At 37.0% G+C, this 22,669-nt stretch overlaps 1 long non-coding RNA gene across 1 annotated transcript; it reads left to right on the top strand.

The window, feature by feature from the left end:
• Nucleotides 1-1,006: 1,006 nt before the first annotated feature.
• On the top strand, nucleotides 1,007-22,313 carry LOC147652932 (uncharacterized). The gene is made up of 5 exons (XR_015286528.1): nucleotides 1,007-1,138; nucleotides 1,362-1,425; nucleotides 2,128-2,178; nucleotides 10,455-10,550; nucleotides 22,117-22,313. It is a non-coding gene; the product is annotated as an uncharacterized LOC147652932 (long non-coding RNA).
• The last annotated feature ends 356 nt before the right edge of the window (nucleotides 22,314-22,669 follow it).

The raw sequence follows: 22,669 nt of genomic DNA on the forward strand, positions 1-22,669 counted from the left end.
TGTAACAAAGCATAGTGGCAGTCTGTTCAGAAAACAGCTCGATAAGCTATAGAGTTCCCAAAGACCTTCATGTCTTTCATATTAGTGAGAGTTTGACTACATAATCCAGAAGTGACACTTGGCTTAGAAACTGCATACTCCTAGCCAACAAGAAAAGTTTCAAATATTTCTCACCATAAAATATTTTAAACTACTCTTTTAAACATTTCTCTGTAATGAATATTTCTTTTTGTTTTCATGGAAAATACCATGTAACATCAACAAGATGGATTCTTTTGAGGACTGCTTAAAGAAGGAAACAGTTTCAATAGAGGAGTTAATTAGAAATAAAAAGGTAGAAGAAAAGACTGGAAGTAAATAGATGTCCTTGGTTCAGCTCAAAACTCAATTGGTAGTTACCAAATTGTGAAGTTATTTGTTTGGGTTCCTTAGGGGACAAAGTCATCTTGTTTGTTTATTTTGTACATGACATTAACTTCATATTGTTAACCTCAGATGTTAAAGTCATGTCAGGCCACAGAAATAATGATACTTAGAAAACTAAGAATTTGGGGGCTTTATATTTGTTGTTTTGGTTTTTAGCTTTTCTTTTTAAAAACAAACAAAACAAAACACCACAAACCCAGTTTTAAGGACTGGAATTTTTTTGTCTGATGTAATCACATGATTCCAAAACAGGGGCTTTGCAGAGAAGTATCAAATATCATGACCATGATAAAAGTCACAAGAACAGGGAATACTCTTAATTAGTGAATGATGAGATAAGGGGAAATTAAATCTGACTAACAGTCTTGCCTTCAGAAGTTACTAAGCCATTCCTGTCATGGCTGAAGCATAAATATATGTGGGAAAAAGGTTGCTCTATTTGTGTGTTCTGTATAATATTGGCAATTATTTCTAAGTCTGTGGTGTCAGGACTCAGTCCTCTATGAGGTCATTTGGCTCCGCATCCCCAGATACTCACTGGCATCATAATACTGATCTTTATTGGTAAGTCTATACAGCCATGCTGGTTTATGGCTCAAGCCAGCATGCAAGACCAAATTCCCCAGCCATCCATACTGCTCCTATAAGTTGTCTCACACTTTGGCTTAGACCTGGAGCAAAGAAGCAAAGTTGCCAAGGAGAGGAACTCAGGGTTGGATTAAGCAGTGTTGATACAACTGAACCCACAATGAATAAAAATCTGGGCATAGCTAATGCAGTACAGGGACACCCTTTGAGATTCTGTCAGTGAATCAGCTACTGTCATGTGTAAAGTCCCTCACCCCATCAAGTTCTGGAAAAATCTTAAAACCCAATAGAATGCAGGGATAACTCCTGTTGCACATGGAATTCTGATGCCTTTTTGCCCTTTGCAGCAGACAAAACAAAGGCAACAAGCAGAAAAAATCCTAGAGAATGTGAATTTACTCAAGCTCAAAGGTAAATATGAGGGAATTCCCTTTCTCATTTCATCATCAGAAAGAAAACTGTTAATTCTTGACTTAACTGAATCCTTGGCATTCAGCATATTTTCTAGATATTTCTTTATTCCAAGGGAATGTTTTAGGTTTTGGGGTTGGTTTTTTTTTTTTAAGTTGAGTTGGTATCTTGCATCTTGTTAGGTAAAAAGACAAATAGTTAACAAAAATACAACAAATATAGCAACAAAATTGCTTCACAATTATTTCTTAAGAAAGAAGATATCCAATCCATGGCATGCCAGTATAAAAAAAATTATTTCCTTGGCACATTTACATTCTGTAAAATGTAGCCTATATGGCACTAATTCATTTATCATTCTTCTTTCCTTTGTGCTTCATGAAGATGATTCATCTTTTTGACAATGCAGTTTCATGAAGTTTAATAGTCCTATAATCTCACGGGGGCTTATTGCTGTATTCGTTATCAAATATTGCTATTTCTCTAACAGTTTGAGTTTAGTTATTTCTTCTTTTGGCTGACATACTGCCTTAGAAACTCAGATGAGATGTCCAGTTCACTCAGTATTATTTCAACCCATGGTCTCAGCACTGCTTCTTTCAAAGCAGAACTCCTAGCAAGTATAGGAATTAAGTATGCTCAAATTACTGGATGGCAATATCATGTTCTCATGGCAAATGGGTGTTTTGCTTGTATTTCTAGCCTTTCAGTCTCCAGCAGCACCTAATCCTTCAGCAGTAGCATCACTTGTTGGTAAGTGCCCACAGCACAGCAGGTGCTGCACAAAACCTTGGCATAAACGCAGAACTGTGTTGAAATGTCTGTTCTATGTGTGAATAAATTTCAGGAAGGTTAGCTGGCTTCAGAACTGTCACCCCATCCCTCTACATAGCCACCATGTGCCTTGCTTCAGGTAAATGCCATGTCTGTTTGGCTCACAGCCCCTGGGCAGCCAGAGCAGCACTGAGCTCTCCCTGCCAAACTCGGCTGTGACTGGGGAACAGCTCTGAGCATTCCACCAAGACAACAGTATCCTCCCCCACTTTTCTCATCATCTACTAATTTTGTTATGCTTTCCCATAAAGAAAACAAAACAAAACAAATAAACTCATCTGGCAAGAATTACTCTTCCTCAAGAAATTGTGGTGGATAATTCAGCTATCCTCTGAGAGAGGATTTTTTTTTAAAAAGTCGGCACTAACCTAACCCAAACGCTGTCAAAATCAGTGTTATTTTTATCCTTGGCTTAAAGTGAGCAAAGTTAGGCTAATGTTGGCAGTTTTATTGCCACCTTTTTTCATTTTCATTTATGGGTTTTTTTATTATTTTCAAGGAATAATTTAAAATTCACAGCACTTCCATTCTCAGTGGGTTTTATTCTTATTATCTATCAAGGAAGCTAACTTTAATGGCTGATGTTTAATGTTGGAAAATTATGACAAATTCCTATCCTCTCTTCATTTAGAAACAAAGGCTCCTCCTCATATATTTGTAAAAGCCAAGTATTTTCTTCTGAATTCCTCTAAGAAGAAAACTTTGTCTTCCCATCTGTAAGCTTTAAATTACCTTCTGTTAGACTGCACTTACTTCTCTTTCCCTGTTCCCTCTTCTCCCTATCACTGTCCATATTCATCTGTCTCTGACCGTAGATAATCACTATTTTCAAATTTTTCATCTTCATGGAGAGTGGAATTTGTTTCAGCCTACAGTGGCTCAGGTCTTATGCACACTCTTCAGTTCAGATTTTGTCATATTTGTAACTACCCTGACATTTTAATTGTTTTGGCTGTGACTGCGTCCATGTTTCTCTTTGATACTTTGATAGACTGGTGCAGAAATAGCATACAAGAGGTATAAACCATTTACTAAGGATATACAGATATAAGGCTATTCAGTTTTCAGATGCCTTCAGATTTTACAGTTATTGCTGATTATTTTCAGCTTTACATTCAGCTTTATATCTTATATTTGACTTGCATTGTCAGGTTATAGCACTGAGCTTGTTTTTAGTTATGACACTAAGGGCATCTAATCTTTCTGTAGATTTCTTTCTTACAGCTGAACTTAGATTTCACTTCACAATCCACCCATCAGAATTTTCATTATGGCCCTAAAGCCATAATCATTGTCAGATGCTGTATCATTCCTCTTGATCATTTGACATATTCCTCACATATACATACAGACATGGAGGTAATTAAACTCATGTATCCTTACTATTCTTCTTCTCTTGTTTCAGAAAACCATATCTTCCCTTTTCTTTTGCAAATAATGACATCTGAGTTAACAGAACTCCACGCAGCTGCTATGGTTTGAAGTCTATTCAATAACATCTTCATGTTTATCTGTGCTCCTCCTACTATGATGAAAATTGTTTCACCCAAACAGACCATTGCCTCGTTGAAACATCCTGAGAATCAAAAACCTGCCTCTTTCTACTGCCATGATGAAAATCACTCTGTGTGCTTGTTCCCTTTAACAGGACCTGTCTCTTTATTTTGAAATTTCCTCTAAACCACTGCCCAAACTATGTTCTTCTGGAGGCTAAAACTTCATAGCATCAAATGATAAAACTTTCCCAACTGCAAATGAGATTTCTGTCATGAAAGAAAATGGATGGTATAGTCTCACAGTTCTCTGAGTTAGAAATTGAAGGTATTGGAACTGTACAATTTATGTGATTATTAAAACAAGGGAGATCAATGGAGGCTAGCTGAAATTATGGTGTGTGAAATTATCTGTGGTCTGAAATTATACATATTAGGCATCTCTATGTAAAATCATAAAAGATCAGAGCAACATGTTAATTAAGTTGTATAGGTTGCTGAGAACTTGATTATCTAAAGGTGAAGGTAGAAAAGCCATGTTGTTCAAGAGTGTTTTTTGAACTCAAGTCCATCTGGTGATTTGATAAAAGTATTTAGTTTCTCAAGGCAATCTGAGTGTATACTCCCTAGGCGCCACCGTTTATAGCTTAAATATGACTTGCATGTGGATTCAGCATTACAAATAGGAAACAGCAGCCCTTGGACTTGTACTCTAATGTAGTCCTTTCATCACCCAGTTACCCTTAAGCATCTCCTTTCCTATTGTAATTTGGTCTAAATGCAAAGCATTAGTGCTATCGATAAAAACTAATGGTTCTACTTAGAAAAAGAGAGGTATATTTAAAATAAAGGAGATGGCTGGCTTGCTTTTCCTTGTATCCAGGAAGTTAAGTGGGGATACTGGCCTGCAGCCATCTACTTCTGGACACAGGATTTTAGAAGCAGCACCGTTGTCATGAAGGATCAGTCTACACCTGCATCCTTCAAATCCATTCACCAGGGAATGTATCTTACTAACTAGTGTGTGCAGCCAAAATCAAGGAACTGCTTTATTTTTCCATTGTCAATTTAACTGAAACACTGATGAATATGAGGAAATATAGTTGACACAATAGGCAGCATAGGTGCGCAGGAATACTTTCTATGCTTTGTCACTGTGAGAAAAATGTAACCTTAACAGTCCTTCTTGGTTTAGATTAGCTGATGCAGTAATTGAACTTTAGTGCTGATGTTTCAACTAAAAGTAAGAATCAAGAGATCATTATAGAATCATATATATGTTTCATATACATGAAACTAATAAAATGCCATATTCTAGAAAATTCTAGAAAATCAAGGCAGAAACCACATTTTCAACTGCTGTTAAGCAAGGTAATTGTGGTAAAGAGAAGTACATTTAACTTCCAGTAACTGAAGATCTGACACCATTTCTGCTGTTGCTACCAAGACATTTGAAATGGAGAGTTGTGTAAATTCCCCATGTCATCAAACATACAATTTGCATAAAAATATAATTGCACAGTAAAGTTGAGAGAACTATTTGGACAAGCTGCAACTTCAAAATTCGAAGTGCTGATTTGTTCAGAAAAGTGGCACAGAATCCTCTCATACCTCTTCAGTCAAGAGAAAAAGTCTCTTCAAGGGCCCCTTATCAAAGTCAAGCAAAAGGGTAATAAATTCTATGCAAAACTTTAATTGCTATGCACAGTTACTGCGGTGATGAAATTAGTGAATTGTGCTCTAGATCTCACCTCAGTAGTCCAGCAATTTCTTACACTGGAAGTCAGCCTGTTCTTAAGCTTTGGCATAGCTGCAGTGTGGCAGAGGAAGTTGCAAGAACCATGGTGGATAAAACTAAACTATCAGCTTTTCAGATAGCAAATTCTTTTGTGGCTTGGACAATGTCCTCTGTGTAGTGTGCAGCTTCAAGCACAGCCAGGAGTGTTAGCAAATAATCTCTCATCCTCACTTTCCAAGGAAAGGTTTGCCTGAACCCCCCTATTGACTTACCCTGTTTCCTCCCAGCAGCCCAACAGATTCTACTTCCGTTACCCTCTTTGTTTCACAAAGGACACATGCTTTTGTTTGCTTCATGCTTCTTATCCCAGCACAATGATTCTCCCTTTTTCAGATCTCTCTCCAAAGCCCTTAGCTTCCAGTTAGGCACCCAGTGCTAAGAACTTCAGTCTTTGTTCCAGCTTTTCCATTTCAGTTTTCTGTAAACAGGCAAGCTTCTTCTCTAACAGTAAGCATATTTGTGACCTTTCAATCATGCAATAATTCCTGTCATCTTGCCCTTTTCCCAAACACTTGCACCTTTTTTTAATAGTTACTGTTTTAGTTAATTGGACTATGGCTTTTTTTTTTTTTTAAATTGCCTGTTAAGCTCCATAGACACCTGGGGCACTGGATGCATAAATAATACTTAGTAAAAAACAATGAGATCGAAGCTCCCATTAAATTGTTTCATGGTAACTTTCACCTAATGAACTCACATCCGGCAACAGGAAAATCAGATATTTTGTAGGGAGTATTAAAGCAGGTTTTGAGGTGATTCATAAAAGATATACAGTCAAGAAATCTGGAGGACCTGGAAAATACCAGCTAGGGGATTTTGATTAATGGATATTTTTAGGTAAATGAAATTGAGGAAGCATTTGCTAGACTCCAAACAGTTATGGAAAATAAAAGATGAACACTGACAATTAGTTCTATATATTAGGTGAGAGGGAAAACCTATTAGTCTCTAAGTATGTTTGGAATTCTCACCACAAAGCTCCTAAATGCATACATCCCTGATGTTCAGAAAGTAGTTCAGTGACAAATGCCAGTGATTCCAGTTCTTCTGAATTCTGCTATAACTGCTCATATTTTTAGGGGAATGGTATGTAGTCCTAGATCTCATTTTAATCATCCTGCTACTGTCATGATCTTTAACCTCTAACAGGTCTGTGAGGTACAGCAGAGTAATTGTCCTAATTTTAGATATGGAATACAGCTACCCAGAGAGTCATCCTTAAACTGACTTAGGTATCAGGATGACATGTAATGCAGTACCTAACCCTTGCTACCTACTGCAACCCATAGACATGAATACTTCAATCCTGTTTACATTCCACTGGGAGATTTGAGAGGCCACGAACATGGTCTGGTTTGAATATTCATTCCGATACAGGAAAACTGCTGAGTTGCCAACCTTCAATAAAGAAACTGTATTCTCCCACTGAATGATGTCCTTTGGTAGTAAACAATGCCTCAAGAAGGGCATGAGATGGGTGTATGTGTGTGTCTTCTATTTTTCTGTTCCTGTTTTTATTTCTTTGGCATAATTAAAATGTCATTGGGCCAGAAAAATATAAGGAGAAACTGAGAAAATATATATAAATAGGATACATAACTCTGTAGGTAAGGAACATACTGTGATGGGATTACATATCTGCATAATCTTACAGTTAATTCTGAATCCAAAAACCATCTTCAGTAATCATTTGCAGGATTCAGAACTTGATTTATATGTTCTAAACTGAGTATCCCAACTCAGAACATTATTTAGTTATGCTCTAGCTTTTTGCTTCCATTATTCATATCAGCCAGCAATTTTAAAAGATGCACAGCAGGGCTCCGTCTCAGTTTAAAACTTTGCAGTTCAAGCGCTCAGGTAGCAGAGAGCAGGGGCTCAGAATGTTATGAAGAAAAGGAAATCTAATTTAACACACCCATGTCACCACTAACCTTTGTGTTGTGGTTCCTGCTGAGTGCTGTGGGTTTCAGCAATGTTATCATTACAACATTCAGTACAGAGTCAAGGAGCTACGTTTTACTGAAGCTGTGTTGGCTCCATTAGAGCTTTTTCAGGAACATATGCATTGCTCCTCCAGAAGTGAGAGATCTGAGGAAGTGACACATTGCAGAGATATGTTAGTGTCTTTGGGGAATTAGGGGAGTTCAGCCAACACGTTTGGGTTTTGCCAGAGCAGGAAGGGGAGATGGCAAAGTGAGGACTCGAGAGACACCAGCAGTCTGATGGGATGGAAACAAGAGTGAAGAGGCAGCACATGGAGGCTTCATCTATAAGGTCATGACAGTCTAAGAGAACGGGTAGGAGAAGCCATGAACAATATTGCCTAAACCCAGGCACCACAATTTTATTAAATGGGTATCATTTACCAAAACATCCGAAATTTCTGAATTAAAATTAAAGAAACCCTCCTCCTCCTGCTATCAGTTACCATTTGGTTTATGGATCAAATCCTGCAAACAGCATGGACAGTCCATGTACCACAGCTGGGCAGCTCTGAGCACTGCCAGGAGCATGATGTGTTGTGAGCTTTCAACTTCCATATTGTTTTCAATTATCTGAAGAATTTTAGTTAATTTACATTAGACAGGATTTTGTTGCAACATGTCAAACTTCATCAAGACATGGAAAACTATCCACTCAAAAGAGTGCACAATTGCCTGTTCTACACACCTACACCTACTAAACACCACTAAAGGCTTTACTGTGTACTAATGTCTGTTTTCATTAACTTTTAAAAGTCTAAATTTGCTCCCGGTGTATGCATTTTCAGAATATGACTTTGAGACTAAGAAAAAGCTGTATTAGCGTATAAGAATCATGTGTGAGTGTATCTGTGTGTGTGTGTGTGTGCCACCATGACATACTTTCACTTAAAAGTACAAAAGTGTTGCAGCGGTTGTACAAAAAAAGACTTTTACCTACAATATCCCTATGAGGATAAAACACTGGTCTATAGATAGCCCATAAACATTTTCCTACTCGCTCTTCTTTTAGTTTTGTCCTCTATTTGTTACTGTGAGAAGCAGTGAGAAGGGAGGGAATAGAAATCAGTGATCCCATAAAACGTGTTCAATTTATTAATAAGATTTTAGAAAAAGATGAGACCCAGCAGCCTGTAGACAGGAGTAAGTTCTACAACAGCCTGGTTACCAATCATTCTAAGAGCCAGCTAACAGCTGTCTGACCATTGGATATGGCTATTTGCATGGCTAACAATTGGATGTCTATCTACTGTGTGAATGGCTTGCAACAAGCTGTTTGTTTGGGGACTATTCATAACGGCACAGTCAAAAGTCTCCTGAAAGGCATACTCGTTTCCATTTCTGTTCTTTACCCTTCTAAAATTGGCAATTTATTACATCAAAAAATAGCAGTCAACCCAGAAAAGGACAAAATTGACACAGTTCCCTTTTGATCTTTCAGTTTTGAATAGGCACCCACCAATGAACTTCCCAATGAATATTCATTGGATGCAAAAGAAGTACCCAGCATTTTTTTTAAATAGAGATTTTACTCTAAATATTTAATAAAATAGATAACCTTTGATATTTTATATAGCAGAGATTAATTTTCAATTAATTTTAGGAAAGGGAGTTAATTTCCTTGCATGCATTTGCTGTATTATTCTCTTTCATTTTATATATATAGTCTTTTCCTGTATTTCCCCATCTTTCTACCCTTGTGGCAGGTTATTCCATACCTCTTCTTTGCACAGATTCTTTTACTTTTCTTTAAAGCAATAGTTAGTGTTTCCTTTGATATAAATACTTTATACCATAAGTTTGATCCAATATATACCAAATATTGTCTTCCTTTGAAATCTGTATAATTATTTAGGAATTTACATGGACACTATAAGAAGCTTCCCTTTGCTACAAAAAGGTAATGGCCCAGAACACATTTTGTATGTGCCAAATTCCATTCATTGAAGTTTCTCTGATTTCAAGGCAATAATTTCAAATTTTTACCAGTGTAATCAAGCATGGAGGTTGGTCCAACACTTTAGAAGAGGTTCTGATTTGCTACAAATGACTAAAAAATAAAAATGAACTGAATTTAATGTATTAAATTATTAAAAAGCAGAATTGCTTTTTTTTTCACTCTCTAGCGGAAGAGATGGATAATGGGATTTCATGTATGACACACACTACATTATTGTTAATGTTGTTTTTTCTATTAGACCTATTATGATAAAAGGTAAATAAGAGCCCTTTAGGGCAGAGTGTACCATCTTCACCCAAGATATATTATAGCTATATATTAGTTAATATAATTAATAAATTAATTTTACATCCACTGTAATTTCATACCATATTTTAGTGTTATGCTCTGTATTAAAGTATTCAAATGTTCTCATACCAGAGTCACTTAAAAGGACTGTTCAAGAAAATCAGCATACTCCGCAGATTTTAGTTGCTTCTCCACTGCATAAAAGGCTAGTCTTTTTCCTTGGGATGTCAGCTTGCTGCTTCAGACATCTTAAATAGAAACTGTTTGTGGCTTTGAAAATGTGCAAAGTTCAGTCTCAGTGCATGACTGCAGCAGGAGCTGCTTTTAAATCCTTACCAAAGCAAGTGCTGCAGATTGCAGTTGGCTGCAGACTGGACCAGAGGCTTTTGCACATTTCTTCTACTCACATTGAAGCAGCGATTTACAATGCAGGAGTTTACAACTGATAAAACACAGTGCTACTCCAGATTTCTGTTGATATGGCACTAAGATGTCTGGCAGTGAGATTTATAACACAGCAAACAAATTAATTACAATCCCTGGAAACAGATTTTTAAAAATGCAGGTTCAAAGATACTGAGGGAAGTTTACTTTGTTTGCCTTTTTAACTATAAGTTCTTCCCATTCTGCCACATTTTGCCTACAGTCATGCTTTTCCATTCACTGATTAGATTACCATGCTGCTTGCTAAACATATTATGCTCCTGCAAGTCACTCAGAAGCTCCAGCTGGTGCAGATGCAGTGACCCACTCCTTCAGTCAGACTGGTCAGATGAAACACGCTGCACTGGTGCATTAGTTACTGCTTCCCTTGACAGGGCAAATTATCACGCTGTTTTCACTTTGAGAGTCTTACATGACCTGAGACTTAACTACCTGAGACACACTTTCTGTCATGCACTTGTGCAAGCCTTTTGAGAATACTTGAGAACAAATGATTTAGTCACATTTTAACTGCAGATGGGGACATCAAATTCTCACCAGACTTTCTAGCTCTGGAGTTTTCATGCCCATATTACAACAGTAGTTGGAGCTGCATCTTCTGCATGTGGAAATGGTAATACTTTGTTTAATTAGCTCTGTTTACTTTAATGATGCTGTCCTAGAGATGGATATGTAGCTGTTTTGAAATTGTCTGATTTGTACTTTATTGCTCTTACACTCAGAACACCAAAAATAGGATTAATCTGAAATAATGTATCTACAATGTGAATTTTTTCAACTGAACAAATCATTGAGCCTTCCTATGGAGTAAGGAGAAACAGAAAGAAAATTATTCTCGTTACTTTAAGGATCAGATCTACGGGGATCTAACAGTGGGAACCTGCATTCTATAAGACAGAACTACAATAAGATCAACCAATCAATTCTAAGTGTGCAGATTTGCCCACAGAGCACAGTGCAGCAATAGCTTAAAACAGATGTTAAAACCTAGAAGCATCCAAGCCACGCTATCACAGTTCTGTGGTTGACCTACTATAACTATCCCTAGGATTGCTCAATTCCATCCAAATAAAGATACAACTGTTGACTTCTGTAAGGTAGAGTTAGCCCAGATATCTCTGCAGCAGAATACATTGCAGACATGCCCCTCCATGTTTGTTCATCACCAAGTTACACTTGCATTGAAATTGATCTAGAGCCTGATCTAATAAGATCAAGCATCTTCATATTAATGGAAGTGCATCAGTCAAGAGTTATATATGTTTAAAATCAGTCCCCAGACTGACATAGTTATCCTAGAAAGCTCCACGTGCAGCCCAAGTCCCTCTCTGTGGACCTTCGGGGCACAGTGGAAAGCCCATCTCTTTATTCAGGCTTTTCTCTAGTGTAAATAGCCTTTTTTTTTTTTGATTGCTCAGCCAGAGGGTTAAGGACATTACTCATGTGTCTTTGTTGTATTATATCATAGGTAATTGAAAACTTAAGCAGTTTAATCTTCAGGCAGGCAACAGTTGGCAACATATCAAATTTTATTGAATGGTTTTAATGTGGGGTGTACTGTGAGGCCAAGGGCAAGGCAGAGAGTTTCAGTTTTATTGAATCAAATTTGGAGAGTGTGTACTTGGTCTCCACATATATTCTATTCATGTAGGACATCAAAGACTTTTAAATCATCCAAGCTTTGGAATTTTATCTCTTACTGCTCAGGCTGACTTGTACTGTTTACATGTTCCCTGGTGGATGTAAATTTTCCGAAAGCCAGTATAAATGCCTCTGGTAGGGCTATGGGTATTACAAATTGCGGCTAATAGCAATGATGTCTCTGCTGAAATACTCCACTGTATCACATTTTGTTTTAATAGTTACAGAAGACCTACTAAGGCAGTGCTTGTGCATGTGTAGCTTGGAACCCACAGTCAGTGTTCCAGTTCTGTTATTAACAGCAATAGGGGGTGGATTTTGCTGGAGTTTGCTTGAAGTTCATTGATAGAGTAGGTGTGGCTCAGACCACCCCAGCATGAACTAGCCACCTAACATATCTTAGCTGTAGATGTCTCTTAGACACAACTACACTGATAACTTCTCATCCAAGTTCTTATGTAACATCTGGATTATTTTTACTGTAACAGATACAGTTTTGCCTCATACATGTCAACAAAAAGTTCCTGTTTGTCACACTGATCATGTTACATATCCCATGGCATCTCTCAGTTTGTTCCAACTGAGAACAGAGAACATATAAGATCCAAGATAGGTGCTTTACCTTAGTTACAAAGGCCTTCCTGACATACTCCATCACTCTTATAATTTCTGTGCGGTACCCAGAGGTCTCTTACCATCTCTCATCACGTAAACTTTTTTGTACATGTCCCAAATAAGCACTTCAATGATTTCTCCCTTGTTGGGGAGAAATTTTCTGTAAACATGTTCAAAATTTTCTCTACCTTTTTTCAAGCCCACCCTGAGAGCCATCCTGCTAAGCTTCTCATCACTCCCCAGACCACTGCCTACCACAGTTAATAGGAAGGGAGATCTGATATCAAGGGACTGCTCATCTACAGCCTGGAGGGCTTCCCTTGGGGTACAAATCATTACTTATGACTGTTGCACCTGCACCAAAGGAGGAACAGGCAGCTGCCAAAAAGATTTGGAAAACAGCCTGTAGCCAATGGCTTAATTGTTGTATAGTAAGCCAAGGTGCTCAGAAATACTTGAACTCTTCCCTTCCCTGTGGGAGGAGCACTGTAGCTGACAGTTGAGTAAGACTATCTATGGACAACAAGGAGGCAGCTTCTCAGGCATTCACAAACTAAGCACTACAAGATTTGTAAGTCAAAAGCATTTAAACTTGACCCAGAAATTAGTGTTGAATATTACCTGAAATACAGTTTTCTATGGGCAAACACAGGTGACCTGTATTGCCCTGTGAGAAATCTTACGCCCTCAAATATTTGGATTTCCATTAAATAAAACGTACTATGTTGGAGCATGATTTTTGTAAGACTTAGCTTCAATAATTAGAAAAGATCTAATACAGATATATATATTTATATATATATATAAATATATATATACAGATATATATATTTTTGCTGAATTTTGGCATATAAACATTTCCCATAATTCTGCAGTATATCTCAGTCTCTTCCCTGTTATGACAAAGAAAACGCCTGTGATGGATTTTTCACACAATGAAACATAAAGGGAAGAATTTTTTTGGGTATATACATTTAAAATACCAGCAATTTACTGGGCAATTAATAAATAATAAAAAAGTCCTTTTACATTCTGCTGGGCAGCCATCCTCAGGATGTGTTATAATTTCCAAAGTCCTGTTAGCTTCCATGAGAGCATCTTGTACACACCTTCATGTAGAACATCACAGTTAATGGTCATAGACCACATAACGACAGCACTGAGAAGATCTTGGTGATGTGTAGATGTCTTCTAATTAACCAGCCTCCATGAACCCAGTCAGCTCTGTGTTGTCCATTTTTTTCTTGGTGACAATAAAGCCATTGGCTGTATACTCATAGTTTTTGGGGCAGGGATAATGCGTTTGGAAGAATTCAGGTGCTCTAATAAACTTGATGGTGCCATGTTGTTGTTGCCACTGTATACACTGGATATGGTTCAAAGTAATAGTTAAACAAGGGCAGTTTAGCTGATACATATAAAAAAATGCTACAATTACACTTTAATATACAAATTACACTCTATGGTTTGTTGGGGTTTTTTTATATATTTAGAATTTAATTGCCAATAAATTCTATAAATAGAATGTTTACTCTCAATAGGCATTATTATTAATGTGTTCAGTTCTTCAAATATGCAAATACAGTATGAATTAAATATGAATTTAAATATGAAAATACAGTAATATATTTATATGTTTAATATATAAATTTGAGAAATACAATTACTCAACACAGCACAATGTAGAAATATTCTAGATATCAGGTATCTATAGTGCTGTTTATTTATGCATTATAGACTATATTTTCAGGATCTGCTCTATGACATAAAAGCTTAGAGTGTGTGTCCCAAATCCTTCTTACTTCTCAGTCATTATTTCTTTTTTGACCAGCTCCTCCTGGAAGCTCTTCAATATTTAAACACAACAGTGAAAGATAGGTGATGCTGGGATACAGATTTGTCAGAACATAAAACATACCAGATTGAAATTATCTTCATAATCCTGTACAATTTGAATCATATAAGATGTTTTAGTTGAAATATTATTAAATAATTTTTTTGTAATTAAGCATTTATTTTATTATGCTCTTCATAAATGACAGTGAAATGAGATGTTGGTTTTAGACTTGTCCCCTAGCATGTAAGGCAGCCCCTCACTACAATATGTGAGTATTTTTAATCTCTGATGTATTTATCTTTGTTAAAAGTTGCTGTGGTAATGATAAATTAATGCCCATTCATAGATGAGAACTGAGACACACTGAGACACAAATGAAAGAACTATGGCAAGTCATTCCCAACTTCTAATTTAAAATATACACACACTAGCAGACCTACCATTTCTAACAAAACTACGTGTGACAGGCTTGTAGCTCCAGGTACCAATTGCAGTTCAGTGTTTCTGATGAGATCTGTGAAATAAAAACTCACACACCCTCTCAGCTGAATGTTTAACAGCAGTGAACTACAGTATATATTTGATTCTCCATTCTTCATTTTGAATATTGTGTCTTCTGGTTCTCCCTTTTTCTCACCCTTCCCTTTATCTTTCATGTTGTTTTCTTGGAGATGGAAACATCTGAATACAAGCCACTTCAATGTCATTCATGAAAGTATATTCTGGTATAACTCCAGAATAATATTATGACATTGGATCTTGGCAGACTTAGGCAAGCAAAAAAATCTTCAAACTTCCAATTTTCAGAAATGGCTGTAACCATTATCTTACAAAAAATATTCATAAAATATTTCTACATTTATTCTTCAGTGGCTTGTGCATCTCCATAACTGTTTAAGTCCTTTGCTGTGACATGACCATCCGTAGGGGGTTAGCTGAGCAGTGATGCCTTACCTCTGATGTCACAGCTGTACCACTTGACACAAGTAACAGCAGAAGGAATGAAGCCAGTAGTGATGGAGGGGAGGAAGAGAAATCCACATCTGTGCCGGAGTTCCACCATTTGTCTATGCTTCCTAGCCAAAGTTTGTTTAAATTGTTACCAAATCATTTTTGTTTGATCGGAATATCAAATACCGCATTTTCCAGCATGTCTGAAGGATAAAGAAAGCTAGAATGTTAGCTGGGAAGTCAGTTTTGCTCACTGTACAAAATAATACCGTACATTACTGGAGTAGAAAAGACTTGGTAATTCATGGCCATCAGATTGATGAGGAGAATTTTATTGAATTACTGAAGCTTCACAGCAATGACAATGAGACCCTGGGAAGCTAGCTGAAGAGAAAACAAGATTACACAAGTCCAACAATTCAGAACGAAATCATCAGTCTAATGAGCCGTGAAGTTATCCACACTATTGTAAAGGAAATTAATTGTGGTTCACAATACCATTCTGTCATAGCTGATAGAACTCAGGATTTCATAGATACAGTACACAGAAGAAAAGTGTCCATCTTCACCACATTGACCCTGGCAAGCAAACTAACAAAAACTTGGTTATAATTTCCTATACGCCAAACAATTCCATGGACTTAATTGGAAAAATTGCTTACTGACATTGTGTACTTATTTGTAATGCACAACACTCATGAATAAATCAAAAACATTCTCGGGAAAATGTCCATAAGTGTACAGACTTTCAAGTGAAGATAATATTTTGAAGTAGAGATAGGATTCATAGATCATTTAATCTGCTTCTCCTCTATAAAAGAACAGTTTCAAAAGAATCTACTTTCCAGCCTTATGAGGCATTCAGAGGAAATTAAGACTGGAGGTATAAAAACTAAGGCCCGCAGTGTCTCAATGGGAGGATGAAACTGTAAATGTGCTTGCTTTAATGTCCCACACTCATAAAACCCCTGATGAGTCTGAAATAAAAGTTTATAAGAGGGGCAAAGCACAACACTAAGCAGAGTATGTCAAGTAAATTTTGTCAAAGGAAAGTTAATGAGGCAAAGAACTGATTCAACTATTTGTGTCTATTTTTAAATAAGCAGAAGAAGTTGTCTAAACATTAGACTTGGTTCCAACAGCACCTCCATAGCCCAAAGCTTCCTCTGCTATTTAGCTGTTAGAGGAAACAGCAATTTTATGTAATCAAAGGAAAATAATTTTTCAGACTGTAGTCCTTCAAAGACATTTAATTGTGTTTTGTCCAGTTGAAGACCACATTCCTGTAGGCTGATTTCAATGAATATCCACAGTTGGAAGGAATGTTTCATGTCAATGTGAATGAAGAATTTTCTGGCTGTGAACTTGAGAGGGAAAAAATAATGATTAAGAAATATCTCCCACTCAGAATCTAGCCATATGAAATAGCTAGAGACATTTTACAGACTAGAACAACTCCTGTAGGGAGCATGCAGTCTGGTAACTGTCTCAGCACAGCTGCAGTTCCTCCAATGTGACAACTTCACCATCAACTGCCACAGACAGGCTCTGACTGCAGAGCTCCATAGCTGACCCACCTCCAGACTAGACTGAGGACAGATTAATTTATTTTCCTTTTCCACCAACTTTGCCTGCAGTGTTTGTTATTATACTTACCAGCCCAAAGATTCACAGCACATGCTGTTTCCTCAAATGTCTGCTTTGTTCAGAACTGTCTAGCTCTGAATGCTCTGCAAGCATCATGTCATCATTTCGGGTCATACCAGGGGACAGCATGCTTTACTAGTGCCTTATCCTTTAGACAAAGCTGTGCCTTTACCCAAAAGAAAACACATGTTTAGGCAAAATGCTTAACAAAGAGAGCTTTGAAAAAGGAGCAAAAGAAGGATCTCAGGTGACCCTTGTTAAAATTTCCCTATTGTATTGGAAAGGTTTGGCTGCTACAGCTTATGCCCAGTCTCACTACTACTGAAACATCCTTTCTGGGTGACACCCCTGCAGCTCTTAAAAATAGATCTAAAGACAAATTGTAGACTTTGAAAACATGTTATAGACAGCAATTTAATCATTCCTTTTCACCCAAGAAGCTCAAGCCAAAGAGGGGATGAAATGTCAGGACCACATGTCTTCCATGAGCTCAAAGGAAGTAATTCAGAAGTAAAAATGGCTATCAAGTACACAGAGAAGTTGCTGACAAAATCTATTGCTTTTTAAGCAGGTGTATTTGATAGATTTCCTAAGTACAACTAGGAGTTGAAAACCTGAATTTTCAAGGCAAGTGTACAATTGGTTGAAGTGTGTAGAATAGTATAAGAAGCCATCAGTTTACCTGAAAATGAAAGTATTTGGGCCTACTACGAGACCTCAGCTTTTTGTTTCAGAGAGTTTTAATTTGCAGAAAAATATTTGAAACTGTGAGAATTTTCTGACCTTCGTGTATCAGCCAAAGGTTGTATTTGATGAGGGGAATAAGACAACTACCAATTAGAGATGCTTCTCTCCAAATCACATTATAAAAATATACATGGATGGATAAAGAATTTCAGAGTAATTTTCTGAATCATTTGTGTATTATTATTTCTTTGGGTCTAAAAAGCATTACTTTAAAAATTTATTTTATTCACTGAAGAGTTCTTAGACTATTTTCTCTCTAAGTCATGTGTACAGAGATATCCATACATCTCACTGCATTGCATTTATCCATTATGAAAGGAAAGAGAACATTTTGATTTTTTAAAAATAATTTTAGAAAAACTGATGTCGCACAGTAGGAACTGTAGTGAATCAGGTCCAGAATCCTGATTCTAACACCAAAAGATGGTAAAAGTTTGAAAGGAAAAGCTATATTAGTTACAATTGTATACCATTGTAGACTTTAGAGCAAAATTCTAGTATCCTGAGGCTGTTTCTTTTACCTGATTTTGTTCTACTAAAGTAAAAGCCCAGTGCATGCATGATTAATCTCTACATTCCATTACAATAACTTGACTATTTTTCAAGTGAGGTTCCTCAGTGCAGTCTGTTCACCTGTCGACTACTCATCCTTTTCATTTTTATGCCTGACCAATTGCTTACAAGTATTCATACTGCCAATTTATTTACTAGTCTCATCTAGCCATCTGTGGCTGCTCCTGGTCACCCCTGTGTGCATCTGCAGGGTACCTGAATGTGGGAAAGACAGCACTGCATGGCAGCAAGAGTGAGTGTGCACCTCTCAGTACTGTGCTCAGCCAAAGTTTGAAATAAACCAGTGCAGAAAGCCAAACCAAATTGGTCATGAGCATGAATATATTGCACATTACACACATCCTTCCACATCCACCACTTCTGAGGAGACCCAGGTTGTTTGCATAGGCTGGTATTTTCTGCTACCCAGTAACCAAATACATTTGTTAAGTAAGGTCACTTTCAAGTTAAGAGTTCCACAAAATATCAAGCTATCCAAGTGCAGGTCAGTGCACGATCCTTTCTTGTCCTGTACCTCACAGTGGGCCAGATGGTCTGGTTTGCAACAAGAAGTAGCAGTATCTCGTAGTTTGAAAATGCAGATATTCCTTATAATTTCAAAGTTGTAGGGAGAATGAAATAGAGAGGAGCAGACCTTGGGGCATTTTGAAGAACATCTGGCAATGGAAAGAGAGAATTCAAATACTCAAATACAGAATTCAATAATGACTTAGATAACAGCTCATCAGTGACAGTAATTGTGTAGTGAATAACTGTCAGCAGAGCTGCAACACTTTTAAAATAATCAAATTTTCCCACTCAAGAAAATCCAAGGGCAGCAAAACCCCTAGAGTAAAATTTAGCTATGGTGGCTGGAGTTTACACCCCATAAAACATCAAGAAGTAGTTCTGTTCTCTCCAAACATATTCTATGAATTGGACCCTCTCCTTGGATTCTGTAACCTTTCCTACAGCCCATCTATTCCCACTCTCATCCTGGCCACAGCAGCCATAACTCCATCCATAGGTGTAACACATCAAAGCACTTTGGCAAGTTCCAATTCTGCAACTTCCTCATAAAAGAAGTACCAAATGTAGAAAAAAAAACACTTAAACATAGATCACCTATTGAGACATTTCCATGAATATTAGAGAAATAAAACTTGCAGCTATGATTTTTCACTGTATCTCACTTTCTTAAACATCCCAACAGAAAACCACATGCAGAATTGCTTGAAGTGTAATTCACAAAAGCCACACCAACCCTAGAGTAATCATTGTAATGTAGGAACTTATAACCCATAAATGTTGTTTAAAGTACAAGTCTGTATGGTGGTGGCTCTGAACCGAGGTGGGAGCGTGTGGCTTGCGGGTGACAGAAGGGAAGTAGTTGGGGCTGACAGGAAAAATTGATCAATGACTGTAAATGGGGTGTGGAATAATTTAACTGCTAGTTTGATTTCATCTGTGGGCTGTGAAATTAGGAGCATTTTCTTGCAGTTCATGAAGATCTGGTGCATGTGTCTGTAGTGTGAGTGTGGGTATAAAGTAAAATCAAATATACATTGTCTTGTATCAGCTTTCATGTAGAGGAAATTAACTAAAGCATGTGCACCAAAGCAAAAACAGTGTCATTTAACTGCCAAGTTATGAGATGACACTGGTAGGAACTCAGTGAGAATGAGAGCCAAAAGCTAGAAATGACTCATGCTCAGTGTTTTACACAGAACTTATAGAGCATCATTTAAAGAACGGACACAACATCATCTAAATGCCCCCTCTTGTGTTTGTTCTGAAAACGGCACATTTTGATCGGCAGTGGGAGGAGAAATCTGCTTTTTAGTTGACAAATCCCTTACAGCAATGCTTAGTGATACTTTAAACACTATATTGCATATCCCAACTTTGAATGTAAAAACAAGGTCAAATAGCATGCAATAGCATGATTTTTGTAAAAAATCAACGTTCAATGTGCAAATATGTTTTGCTGTTAAAAAGTCACCTTGATAGAAGGAATTCTGAGGTTCTAAAAATGCTTTTCCTTGCAGAGAAGTCTCAGCTGCTCTTTGGAGATACAAGACACTTGCATTTTCAAGTGTATTCTATATTTTACAAGAAAAGTTATTGTAGAAGCCCAAAGTAGACAAATGTGAAAGGATATTTTGTTGGGCAGCAAGCATAGATTACAGAATTTTAATGCAGAAAATGGTATGTGCTAGTGAAGCTTCACTAAAGAAAAGGAGTTGCTTTTAACAGGTTTTGTTGCTGTTTAAACACCAGCCTAGCAGTTTTGCATGAAGAGTGTCAACTTCACATTTTGCCTGGAAATCTGACCACTCAGAAAGTGCAGTGTATTTTGTTAAAGTTTTACTGCCTGTGGCTTGAAAGCATTAATATTAAGTACAAGAATTTTAAAGCAAAAGTAAGAGTTGCTTTGGCACAGGTTTTTATAGCTTGCATACTTGAGGTTTATTTAAAATCTGATCCACAAACTACTCTGATGCAAACTCACTCATTTAAATACTGGTGGCACTATTGGTCATACACTAGTCTCATTTGACAAAGTGGGTGCAACTATTTATTTGCAAAAAAATATTAACTGTGTAACATTTTCTGTTATAAAAAAAAAAAGTTACAAAATCCCTTGCTTTATCATAGAAATACATGACAGAAATTGGAGGTTGGTTGGAATGAATAAGAGGCAACTACGTGTTGGGAGACTCATAACTAGACAGACAAATCTAAATTTAAAACAAGTAACTGCTCCATGTTATCCATTGCAAGATGTCATTTCATTTTCAGCTTCTAACCATTTGAAGAATACTTGCTTGTGATAAAATCCTGAGAAAATGCATACAAGGGCAGATGTGTTTCAGACAATTCCATCAGACCTTGGTAATTCTTTATTAACTCCCAATTCATTTTGATTTTCAACTAAGGACAAACAAGACGTATCTCCATCATTTCTCAAGATTACTGTAACAGTCTTAGTTCTTAGAAATTCTTACTCATATGAATTCTTCTGCAAGTGTGGTCTGTCCCACTGTATTAAAAAAAAATAAAAAAAAAAGTTAAAAAAAAATAAAACCCCTACTCCTAATAGTGGAGTTTTGAAGAACTTGGACCTGAGTTTTTTCCTGTTGAGGTGCACAGTCACTTCTGTGATTCTTCTTGTCCAGTATGTTGTTAACAGTTATAATGTAATATGAAATCTCAGGCATCCTTTTGCTGTTTATGCTGCTGTAGAATGTTTTGTGTTTTATTTGTCACAAAATGACCCCTCTCTGTTTCTACATGCAATCCCCCTCCTGCATCATTCCTAAGCACTCATGGAAGAGTTCAGCTCTGAATAGACAACCACTGGCCACTTTATTGCTGTCTTCCTCAAAACTTTCTTTAAGAATGTTCTTAGAGAAGTTCCAGCAAGAGTGAAGGCAATCATTTCTCTGTGAATTCATTCCAAAGCTAAAGATGGGAAATATCCTAGAATCTGTGTGTTATTATCCCTCAGCTCTGTAGACCCAAAAATGTCTTTGGCAGATTTTCTTCTACCTCTTGTAGCCAAATGCATATTTTTCCCTTTGATGGTGATTCATATTACGAGCAATTAGGTCTTACTCAATATAATCTTTCCACGTTCTTCATTGGCCTGAGCATTGAAACTCCTAGTGTTGGCTGTCCAAAATAAGCCTTGCTGGTCTGTCTTCCATCATCCTAACCACATACTCTGCCCACTCAGGTCACTGGGATTTCACTCCATTCACTGCATTTGGCTTCTCATAGACCTCCCACAGTTCCTTGTTCAATAGTTCTCTCAACACATCTCTCTCTAACTGATCCAAACGTTTATCACAGGGCTTTATTCTCAAGGATCTGTAACTGTGCTTTTTCTTTTTCAGTAGATTGTGTTGTTTCCCGTCCACATCTCCCAGCAGTTCCATGCATTGGCAGCCTGGTCTTTCTCTGCAATTGCCTCAAGCTAAACATTATCTTCAGAGAGAAGCAACAACTGTTCAACTCCGTACTGACTGAACATTTTCCATCACCAAAGTGTTGCTGAGTATTTCAGGAATTCATAGGTGAAATGCTTGATTTGGTAATTATCTTTAGAAATTATTAGTTCAGTGGTTTTGATTAAACTGCTATATTGATCAGATTTTACTAATCTGATTACTAGTCTCATTAATATCTATCATAATGTTTTTATGACTGTTTTATTTTTTTCTGTCACCTAAACAATAAAGTTAAAATGTAATTTCTTACTTTGTTCCAAGTATCTATTATGAATTATATATGCATTATCATGTGTACTTAGCTTCCCACAGCTATTGTTGTTTTTCCTGTTGCTGACCACCAAGTTACACAATTCCAATATTGCACATTTATTGCAGATTAGCATGGAGGTTTCCCATACAAACAATAGTTTTATTACATTTTACCCATATTTACATT

The sequence above is a fragment of the Cyanistes caeruleus genome, chromosome 5, assembly GCF_971803275.1.
Source record: "Cyanistes caeruleus chromosome 5, bCyaCae1.hap1.1, whole genome shotgun sequence".
Lineage (NCBI taxonomy): Eukaryota > Metazoa > Chordata > Aves > Passeriformes > Paridae > Cyanistes > Cyanistes caeruleus.